The sequence below is a fragment of the Tamandua tetradactyla genome, chromosome 1 (assembly GCF_023851605.1).
Source record: "Tamandua tetradactyla isolate mTamTet1 chromosome 1, mTamTet1.pri, whole genome shotgun sequence".
In the NCBI taxonomy this organism is placed as follows: Eukaryota; Metazoa; Chordata; class Mammalia; order Pilosa; family Myrmecophagidae; genus Tamandua; species Tamandua tetradactyla.
Window position 1 is genome coordinate 163802319 of NC_135327.1, and position 11774 is coordinate 163814092.

General features: G+C 35.3%; 1 non-coding gene across 1 annotated transcript; it reads left to right on the forward strand.

Annotated features, from left to right (window-relative positions):
• The first annotated feature begins 409 nt into the window (after positions 1–409).
• Positions 410–511, forward strand: LOC143653490 (U6 spliceosomal RNA). The gene has a single exon (XR_013161324.1). It is a non-coding gene; the product is annotated as a U6 spliceosomal RNA (small nuclear RNA).
• Positions 512–11774: the final 11263 nt, after the last annotated feature.

The following is an 11774-nucleotide window of genomic DNA, read 5'->3' on the forward strand; positions in this document are numbered from 1 at the left end:
AGGGATAAAAATAAACAAATAATAGGGGGGACAAAAGTTAAAACAAACTGGGTAGGTAGAAATACTAGTGGTCGATGAGAAGGAGGGGTAAAGGGTATGGTATGTAATTTTTTCTTTTTTCTTTTTTCTTTCTTTTTTCTGGAGTGATACAAATGTTCTAAAAAATGATCACAGTGCTGAATATACAATTTTTTGATGATATTGTGAGTCATTGGTTGTACACGATATATGGAATGTTAAGATTTTGCAATAAAAATACTTTAAAAAAATTCTTGCTAGTACATTGCAAGCACTGTCACTTCAAGAAAAAAAGTGAAGGAGAAATAAATTCTTTTTCAGCAAAACAAAAACTGAGGGAATTATTTGCTAGTAGACCATCTCTGTAGGAAACATTAAAAGATGTTCTTCAGTGCTTTGGCTGCAAAGATACTAAAATTGGAAGGATACAGAGAATATTAGCATGGCTCCTATGCAAGGATGACATGGAAATTGTGACGTGTTTCACACTTTTCAGATACCATGTATCACTGATATTAACTAATTAGAGTAAGTAAATTCATATAGTCAGAGACTACAATGCAGATTATCAGGGACTGGGGTGAGGTAGGGAATAAGGAGTTAATGCTTAGTTTATACAGAGTTCATATTTGGGTTGACCGTAAATTTGGTAATGGTTGGTGGTCATTATAGTACAACACTGTGAACCTAAATAGCCCTTTACCTCTTTGGTCTTCCTCTCAAAACACCATCAGAGTAATAATGAGAAAAATGTCAGACAAATCCCAATAGAGGACCGATTTACAAAATGCCCAACAATACTCAAAGCCACCAAGATCATCCAAAATAAGGAAACTCTGAGAAACTGTCACAGCCAAGGGGAGAATAAGAAGACACGGCAACTGAATATAATGAGGTAATTCAAGTAGGATTCTGGAACAGAAAAAAGGTATTAGGTAAAAACTAAGGAAATCTAACCAAAGAATGATGGTTGGTTAATAATGTATCAATATTGACTCATTAACTGTTACAAACTTACCATATTAATTTAAGATGTTAATAATAAGGGAAGCTTGGTATGTGGTTTATGGGAAATCTCTGTACTGTCTTTGTAATTTTCTTCTCATCTAAATCTGTTCTGTAAAAAGTTTTTTTTTTCAAAAAGCGTAGGACCAACGAGGCAATAGGAAATAAATAAACAACATATAAACAGGTAATTCATAGAAGAAGGGATGAAAAATAACCCTCCTCCTTACTCATCAGGGATATATAACCTTGTACTTGAAATACTATTATTCACCCATTAGATTGTCTGAAATTATAAGAAAGTGAAAAAATAACAACTGCTGCAAATAATGTGGGTATATGGGAATTATCAATGATTTTTGGGAAATGGAAATTGGAATCACTTTTGTGGACCATTTGATAACAGGTAGTAAAGAGGAAGATGTGCACAAAGCACTACAGAAACTTTTGTCCAGGTGCACCAAATGTCACGAATAAACCTTTCCAATGCAGTATCATTTTCAATAAGGAAACATTGGAAATGACCTCAGTGTTTATCAATGGGGGAATGGCAAATACGAGGCAACATATTCCTACAAAGACATTCTCTACATTCATTAAAAAGAGATGAAATATGTATATCATCAAGATGTACATTGAATATATATTGGTAAGGTAAATACATAAGTTGAATAAATGTGTAAAAATGATACACTTTACAAAAAGTGGACAAGCATAAAGCAGTATTTTATTCATGTTAAATGAAAGTAATAAATCATGGACCGACAGGATACACATCTAATTCAAGATAATGATGACCTCTAGGAATAATATGAGGCATAGAAATGAGAATTGAAGAGAAGTTTTCACTGTGTAATTTTTCTTTTTATAGATACCTACAGAAGTATACAATAGTTTGGCACAAATTGAGATAATGACAAAATTTAGAATGAAAATGTTTTCAATATCTACTTCATATTGTTTAACACCGTACAGCACGGTCTACTTTAAGTTTATGAAATTTATACCTTCAGAAAAACTGTATCAGATGCCATTTGCCTTGAGACAGGACTTTTCTTTTTCACGTTTGCATCACTTACCCTCTGCACAATTTCTAGACAGAGTAACCATTCCAAAATTGCTGGATGAAAGAATGAGTAGTAGTAGCTGTTACACACCGAGCAATAATCCACTCTCCTGGTCATATTAACAGCATTCCCATAATCTGAATTATTTGAAATGTTTCATCAATGTGATCAATTTAAAAAATCATTTTACTTAATTTTAAATATAAAATTTCAAAATACATTTTGCTATATTAGCTACTCTGGTTTTCTGAAAATTTTTATCTTCTGTAAATTTATTATCTATATCAGTGGTACTTAAGTGGGGGTGATTTTCCTCCCCAGGGGTCTGTTTGACATTGTCTGGAGACACTTAAGATTGTCAAAAATGAGGCATTGCTGGCATCTAGTTGGGAGAGGTCAGAAATGCTGTGAAGCATCCTACAATGCACAGGACAGAGAACGATCTAAACTACAGGTCAACAGTGCCACTGTTGAGAAATCCTGATCTATGTTGAAGGAAGAAAGAAAACTAGACGTTCAAACACTAATTTTGTTCTTTAAAGAACTTTTGTTCTTTAAAGTGAGCAGATGTGTAATGGAAACAGAATCTCATGGAATAAGAGATTTCAATGCATGTTGAAGTCCTGGATTTTTGTTATTGTTTGTTTGTTTGGGTTCTTTATCTCTGTAACAGATGGTGGAATTACCCTTGTCCTCTTCACCGCATATTAAGGGACAAAAATGGGGCAGATTCTGGCTGAGGGCCAACAGTTATCTCTGTAGTGATTAGAAAGAAGGAACTTTTTTCCCCAATAGAGAAAAAAGGGCAAGCCTAAAGAATTTGAATTAAAAGAGAGTTAAAACCCGCCATCTCTTGGCGCTGTGCTCTAAAGATCCACGATGGAGTTTGAGAGCTCAGCTTGCAGTAAAATACAATAAGGACAGATCTGTCTCTATAAAGCATATCCAAACTGTTTATTTACTCTTCCCTTAACTATTTGGGTACTAACAAAAACCATTAAATAAGCATATAAAGGAATATAGCCTTAGCAAATAGTACCAAATGAATGGAGAAGAAATTAATTCTAAAAAAAGGGGGAGGGGTAAGGATCATTGATAAAATCTTCTACAGCCAATGGCAAGAGTTCAAAGGCATTAAGGCCAAATGCTACATTATATTTGACTGATTCTGCAGATTTTTCCCTAGTCTATGCAATTAATAACTAAAATTATGCTAATCTACCATGGTAATTTTAATCTTAACCATGAAGGCAGGAGGGAAATGCTGGAAACTTGTTTATCACTAACTCTGCTAAAATGGAAACTAATCTAAATGATTTTTTCCTACCTTTAAGACATCAAGTATATCAAACTATATGAAGATGTTTAAAAATGTTACTCATAAATTCTGTGAAATAAAATATCCATCCAAAATGTATGAATTAATACATGTAAGTTCTCTAGAACCATGCCTGCTACACAAGTAGCACTCAATAGTATGAGCTATTTATTACTCTTAAATATTTTTATTATTATTTAAGCATTTTGATTAAATCTGGGCCCTAATAAGGCTTTGAGTCTAAAAAGTGTCCTGTAACTAACCAAATGAAGAAAGCAGGAGTGCAGTATTCTTAGTCTAGATTCTTCAGGTTCCTGTTTCTGAATATCAGAGGAAAATATATGGGGGAAAACCCAGATACTTATAGGGCAATATATTCTTAGATACCACTGAAAGAAACAGAAATATATAGTTATAATTTTATGTGTCTGGCAAATGTTCTTTGAACAAGTCCTTTTCAGAATCAGAAAAAGAACAAAGATTCTGAATAAGAACAGAAATCTGAGTAAGAAAATTAATGCCATGTGCCATCGCCCAGCAAGAACAGATGGAATGACAGTTTTGAAACATGTTGAAACAAATGAAGGAAGGCATGAACTAAGTGTAGCAAATCACGTGAGCACTGTATGAAATCACACAGAAAGAATAGCTTGGTTGGAAAGTATATGTTGCACATATACATCTGCTATGGTAGTAACATATAATCAGCATTACACCTGTAAGAAGAAAACTATAGACTCTTATTAAAGGACATAAAATGAGGTTTGACTAAATGCTGTACAACAGAAAATGCACATTAAATAAAAGGACAAATCAGTTGGCACTAATAAATTCTGCAATCACGTTCTATCTTACAGGCAAGTAACATATACAACATATGAAACAAACACAACAATATAAAGTACTCTTCTTATTGATTTAAAGTTTATTATAAAAAATTTTTAAGTTTCCAAAGATATGGGGATGTTTTGAACTATCTTCATGCCATTGACTACTAATTTTATTGATTGTGGCCAGAAAACCCTGTATAAAATTGATTTGTTGTAATTTATTGAGACTTGTTTTCTGAAGTAGTACATGGTCAATTGAGTTATTAAAAATGGAAGAATAGGGCAAAATTACAAGTAGAGTAGATAGATCATGCTAAAAATTTTATTCCAATAATTGTAAATTAAAAACTAAGGTGAAAGTCACACCTAACAAAATAATGTTAAATTGATCTATTACATTAAAGAAACAGAATCAACAGTTTAAAATTTACATATTAGACAAAAATCCTAATAGGATAGAGAAATAGATGAGTGATAAAGCATATAGAATAAGTGGTAGGTATAAGAATATTCACTAAAATTCTTTCAACTCTCCAGTAGTTTGTGAATTTTCATAATTAAATATTGTAGATAATCCTAGATAGCCATGTAGTCAATTTCTATCAAATTTTCAAAGAAAGACAGTCCATAAAGATTCAGAAAATAAAAAGAGTGGGAGAGATAACCAAATCACACAATGAGAGTAGTGTAACCTTCATAATAATATTGGAAAAGACAAAAAATATATAGGCTAATTTCACTCATGAACACTGCTACAAAACATAAGAAAATAGCTTTATGACATTGGGGACAATGAAGGGTTTCTTAAATAAGTTGCAGAGAATATAAGCCATAAAATGCAAAAAGGGTAAAAAAAATAAAACCCACAAATGCTAAATAAGAAAAGATACATACATTTGACTATTAAAATTAAAACTTTGGTTCAAACAGAACCCACCATTAGGAAATACAAATATACATTAAAAACAATCTGCCAGAGAAAAAATTATTATCTAATTGAAAGGGTTCCTGTAAATCAAGAAAATAAAGAAGTAGAAAATCAGGGAAAATGTATTTATAGACAATTCAAAGAGGATGAAAATTCAATGGTTACTAAATATGTTAAAAACGTTCAACCTCACAACTAATTAGGGAAATGTTAACTAAAGTAATATCAAGATAAAATTTCTATGAGAATAGTAAGAATTAAGATGTGTAATAACACTAACTTTTGCTAAAGATGTGAAACAATGGGAAATTTATACATTGTTGATAGGAGTTTAAATATTGTAATCAATACTGAAAGCAACTAAGCAGCATCTAAATCTGAGAAATTTCAATTACATTGATCATCCCTAGAGAAATATTCATGCATATGTACATGGAGCCATATATAAGGATGTTATAAGGAGAAAATAGACAAAAAACCCTGTCATTAGGGGAATGGATAAAAATTATCTTTTAAAATAAAATGTAAGGTTAGAGAACAATTCAAATGAATAATCCATACCTACACATATTATTATTGTTAATAAGAAAAATAAGTAGTAAAAAATACCCACGGAATAACAGTTATATAATAATTTTAAACTATACCACAAATTATCTACACATACAAAAAATTGTCAAGAAGTATCAAAGTACAGATGGATGGAACTGATGCATACCAAATTCAGGCTAGTGATTACCCTGGGAAAAGAAGTGGCAATATTGAGTTTGTGGGACTTCAGCTGTTAATTGAAATATCTTTTTCTTTTGGGGAAAATATATGTGAAAAAAAATACTATGAATTGTTTTATTTTTAAAAATCTGCATGGTGGCCTCATGGTATGGCAGATAATATTATTTTCTGTTATTTCTGTATTTTGAAGTATTTCACAATTAAAAACTAAAAGCAGATAAAAATATTATATTTAAGGAATATATCCTAAAGACTGTGAAGTTCATTCAGTACATATAATATTTAGTCTAGGTTATCAGACACCAGATACCTGAACTACAATTGTGGCATTTCTTCCCCGCTTGTCACAGCCCCCACCCCTCTCTACCCCACCCAGCCCCACTATCTAATCGGAAGACTTGCTTTTCATGAACAATGTTTTGTCATTATTCTAGGAGCTTTGATACAGCATTATACTAACAGCCTAGGAACTTAGCTATTATATAATGTCATTAAGGAAGGAGTCATATATGGTCAAGGTAAAAAGGCACATGATTGTATATGAAATGTAAAGTTAAATGTATTACTTTTAAACAAAACTATCAGAATTACAAAAAAAAAGTACTACATTTAGCTTCAACTGATTTTTCCTGCATTTATTTTCCCCACACTATTTCCTTTTTTAAAAATCCCATTTAATCATAATATCTAAAATTAAAATGAAATCCTTCTTGGAAGGAGGTCCTAGGTAGAAATTTAAGAATATATAGATTAAAAGGAATTATCTTCAAGAGGGTTCCAAAAAGGAGTTAATCCCAAATTTTTCCTTTGCATAAAAGCAGTGATACATGTGGGCAAAAATATGTTATAAATAATAATAAACAACACGTACTAGTTTAAAGGGATTCCTAAGAAAAGACATGCAGTGTCTCTTGTAATCCTAATGAGGAAGGTAGTATTATTATTTCCCAGAAAGGGAAACTGGAGCTTAAAGAATTTAAATAACTGGACCAAAGTCATACAAGTAGAAAAAGGTCAATATTCAAATCTTGACATTCCTTACTCAAGAGCCCAGGCTCTTACATGCTATTTTGAATTTCCTAAACTTAAATTAGACAATAGCACTTGATTAAATAACCTAAACGCAGAAGCATTTTATTCATCTACTTTAGATAATATTGCACAAAATTCTTCATACTGCTCCCTTCTTAGAAATCTCACCTCATACCAGCTGCCACCTCACCTAGCCTGTTTTTCCAACTCCGCTCAAAACATCCTAAACAAGTTGATGATAAATTGTTTGATTGTTTGGAATCAATGGATGAATGATCTCTTCCTTATCAAAGAACTTTATGAACTGACATTTATCCATAAAGTGAGAATGTGGATAAAATGTGGATTTGCCCCTCCTTTGAATACAGAAATATTAATCACAATGATGAACTTAAAAATGGGATTCAAAAATGTCAACAATAATTTTTTGGAAAATCTCTTAACTCACTAGCTGACATTTCTTTGTGGAGAAGAGTTAGATGTGATGGTTGTTATGAGTACTTTGATAATTCAGACACTGTCGCTTTGCTTCTTAGGAGGCACTTAATCAGGCTTTAATAAAAACGAACACTGTGAAAATTCCTTGAGAACATGTGATTATAGTATGATACATCTTTCAGCTCTCACACTGACATCCTGAGTGCTTTTAATGGTGCTCTGTCAGCCATTCAGATAGCAGGAATGAAAAATGGATTGTGAAGAATAAAAATAGGGAAAGAAAAATAAGGCTCAATATCACTCCTGCCTGTGCACTGAGTGTCACATCGATCTCTCCAAGAGTTTATCAAATTCAGGGTCTGTCAAAAGTATTACCCCTTTGCCAATGTCTATTCTAATCTCCACATTCATGTTTTTTTCCATACTTTACCTTGTGGTGAGAGGGTGTTCTTGTTTGCTAGATATTGGAATCCATTACAACCAAAATGGAATGGCTTTTTCAAAAGGAGAATTTAATTAGTTACAAGTTTACAGTTCTAAGGCTGTGAAATTGTGCAAATTAAAACAGGTCTATAGAAATGTCCACTCTCAGACATCCTGGGAAAGATGCCTTGATTCAAGAAGGCTGATGAAGTTCAGAGTTTCTCTCTTAAGTGGAAAGGCACATGGTGAACATGTCATGGTCTGCTAGCTTTCTCTCCTGGCTTCCTGTTTCATGAAGCTCCCCTGGAGGTGTTTTCCTTCTTCATCTCCAAAGGTCGCTGGCTGGTGGACTCTCTTCTTCTCTTGGCTATGTCATTCTGTTGTCATTCTCTGCTCTCTCAGACTCTGCAAAGGTCACTGGCTGGTGGACTCTGTGCTTCATGGTTCTGCTTCATTCTCTGCTCTCTCAGAATCTCTTGGCTTTCTCTCTTGTTGTTCTTTAGCTTTTTCCAAAGTGCTTCTTCTTTTAAAGGATTCCAGTAAAACTAACCAAGATCCACCTGGAATAAGTTTAATATCCACAGTTGATTGAGTCACATCTCCATGGAGATAAACTAATTATAAAGTTTCCAACATACAGTACTGAATAGGGATTAGAAAAAAACATTGCTCCCACAGGTTGATTAGGATTAAAACATCGATTTTCTAGGGTACATATACCTTTCCAAACAGGCACAGAGGGCTTAGAATTTAAAGGAATAAATATTTACAGCTACTCTTACAAAACTCTTGTCGTCTCAATGGTGCAAGACATCACTGAGCTGAAAAGACACTCAAGGCTCCCCTGGCAAACCTGTGTGGTCAGCTACACTTTAAGAATCCCTCTAGACCTGGGACCCTGAAAGTGTTCTGCCCAGTTGTGCTAGTTTGGAAGGATTTATGTACCCTAGAAAAGCCATATGTTAATCAAAATCCCATTTCATAAAGGCAGAATAATCGCTATTCAATACTGTATGTTAGAAACTGTAATTATATCATTTCCCTGGAGATGCAATTTAATCAAGAGTGAGTGTTAAACCGGATTAGGTGATGACATGTCTCCATCCATTGGGATGGGTCTTGATAAGTTTACTGATATCTTATAACAGAGGAAACATTTTGGAGAAGGAAGTTCAGAGAGAGCAGAGAAGAATGACATAGCCACGAGAAGTAGAGAGTCCATCAGCCAGGGCTTTGGGATGAAGGAGAAAAACACCTTCCGGGGAGCTTCATGAAACAGGAAGCCAGGAGCGAAAGCCAGCAGATGGCGCCATGCTCACCATGTGCCTTTCCAGCTGAGAGAGACACCATGACTGTGTGCACCATGTGCCTTGTCACTTGAGAGAGAAACCCTGGTCTTCATCGGTCTTCTTGAACCAAGGTATCTTCTCCTTGGTGCTTTTGATTGGACATTTCTATTGACTTGTTCTAATTGGGACATTTTCTCGGCCTTAGAATTGTAAACTAGCAACTTAAAATTCCCCTTTTTAAAAGTCATTTTATTTCTGGTATATCGCATTCCAGCAGCTAGCAAATCAGAGCAGATTTTGGTACTGGAGAGTGGGTGCTGCTGCAGCTTGCAGATACCAAACATGTTGGAACGGCTTTTTAAATGGATAAGGGGAAGGATCTGGAGGAGTTGTGAGAAGCCTGATAGAGAAGGCCTAGAATTTTTTGAAGAGACTGTTGGTAGAAATGTGGACTCTAAAGATACCTCTGACCAGGCTTTAGAAAGAGATGAGGCATGTGTTATTGTAGACTGGAAAGAAAGCGAGCCTTGTTTTAAAACGGCAGATAATCTGGCAAAATTGACAGGTGGGTTTGGCTGGAAAGCTAATTTTAAAAGCCATGAACTTGTATATTTAGCAGAAGAGATTTACAAATTAAATGTGGAAAGTGCAGCCTGGTTTCTCCTTGCAGCTTATAGTGATGCAACAGGAAAGAGATAAGCTGAAAACTGAACTCTTGAGTACAAAGAAAACAGAAATTGAAGTTCTGGAAAATTCTGGGCCTCCAGAAACAGAGACCCCAGAGAATAGTGTCCTGTGTGAGGATTTAAGCAAATGTGGAACTGCAAGCCATTTCAGAGAAAGCCGGATTGGACATGGAGTTATCCAGGAAGGATCTGAGGAAACTCCTTATGTCTGATGGGCATGATCCAACGCTACTGCATAGAAAGCCAATGAGAGTGCTGTGGGACATGTATAAACAGAGTTGCTGCTAGTCTGGACTGGGGGGTTCAGAGAAGGGACACATTGGAGGAAAAATAACTTCAGAGGCAAAACCATGGAGGCTGAGGTCTGAAGTCAAGAAACCTCGGGCCAGGAGAGTGGACCTACCTAAGAGGGTGAGTTGTCCCAAAAGCAGAGGATGAGCCTTCTACCTAGTTGCAATGGAAGAGTCATGCCACCTCAGGCCTTGGAGAGGTGAAGCACATTCCTTGGGGTTTGGGGAGAGCATGGCTGCCACCACATGGTGGGGTTGAGTGCATGCCCCACAGAGATGGCAGAGAGTCTGGGTGTAACCTCAATGCTTGGAGAGGGTGGAGCTGAGAAAAAGATGGTCTCCCCAGTGTCCCCAAGGTTGTGTTCAGAGAAAGGCAGGCCTCTGTGTAGGCCTTTGGAAAGGGTGGGACTGCCACTTTCTAAAGCCCTAAAGATAAATGACTCTCAGACTTTGAAATCTAATGGACTTTGCTCTGCAGATTTTCGAAATTGTATGGCTCTGGTGACCCCTGTGTTCCTTCTTCCCTATGGAAATGGGTAAATGTATACTATGAGTGTTCTTCCTTTGTATGTTGGCAGCAAATAACTTGTTAGGAGTTTTTATAGGTCTAGAGCCAGAGGAGAACTTTACCTTAGAACAGACCATGTCTGTAACTAACTTTGATAAGAGTTTGTACTGTTTCTAATTTTGTATTTCATTTGTATTGCTACTGAAATGGTTTAAGGATTTCTGATATTGTGATTGAATGAATTTATTTTGCATGTGGAAAAAACATGTCTATTTTGGGTCCAGAGAGTGGAATGTGTTGGTTTGAAAGGATGTAGAAAAGCCATTTTTTAATCAAAATCCCATTTCATAAAGGCAGAATAACCCCTATTCAATATTGTATTTTTGAAACTGTAATTAGATCATCTCCCTGGAGATGTGATTTAATCAAGAGTGGTTGTTAAGCTGGATTAGGTGATGACATGTCTCCACCCATCAGGGTGGGTCTTGATAAATTTACTGGAATCCTATAACAGAGGAAACATTTTGGAGAAGGAGATTCAGAGAGAGCAGAGAAGAATGACATAGCCACGAGAATCAGAGAGTCCATCAGCCAGGGCTTTGGAAATGAAGAAGGAAAACGCCTCTCGGGGAGCTTCATGAAACAAGAAGAAAGGAGAGAAAGCTAGTAAATGATGCCATGCTCACCACGTGCCCTTCCAGCCGAGAGAGAAACTGTGACTATGTTCATCATGTGCCTTGTCACTTGAGAGAGAAACCCTGAACTTCATCGGCCTTCTTGAACCAAGGTATCTTTTCCTGGATGCCTTTGATTCGACATTTCTATTGACTTGTTCTAATTGGGACATTTTCTCGGCTTTAGAATTGTAAACTAACAACTTATTAAATTCCTCTTTTTAAGAGCCATTCCATTTCTGGTATATTGCATTCTAGTAGCTAGCAAACTAGAACATCAGTGAATATCAAAAACAGGAGATTATAATCAGTGATGAGCAATTAATATATAAGACTGATTACCTCAGAACATTTCTGCAAACCTTCAAGCATTCTGCAATCCTGTCTAATTTTCTTTCCCATTAAGATAGGCAATGTAAAGGGATACCCTTAATGTTTGCAGTCTTAGAGTTAATGAAGAGATTATTTTTAAGGCGCAGCACCCTATTACTCCAGAAACAACTGGAAGCAACACTTTACCCACTTGCAGTCAAGTA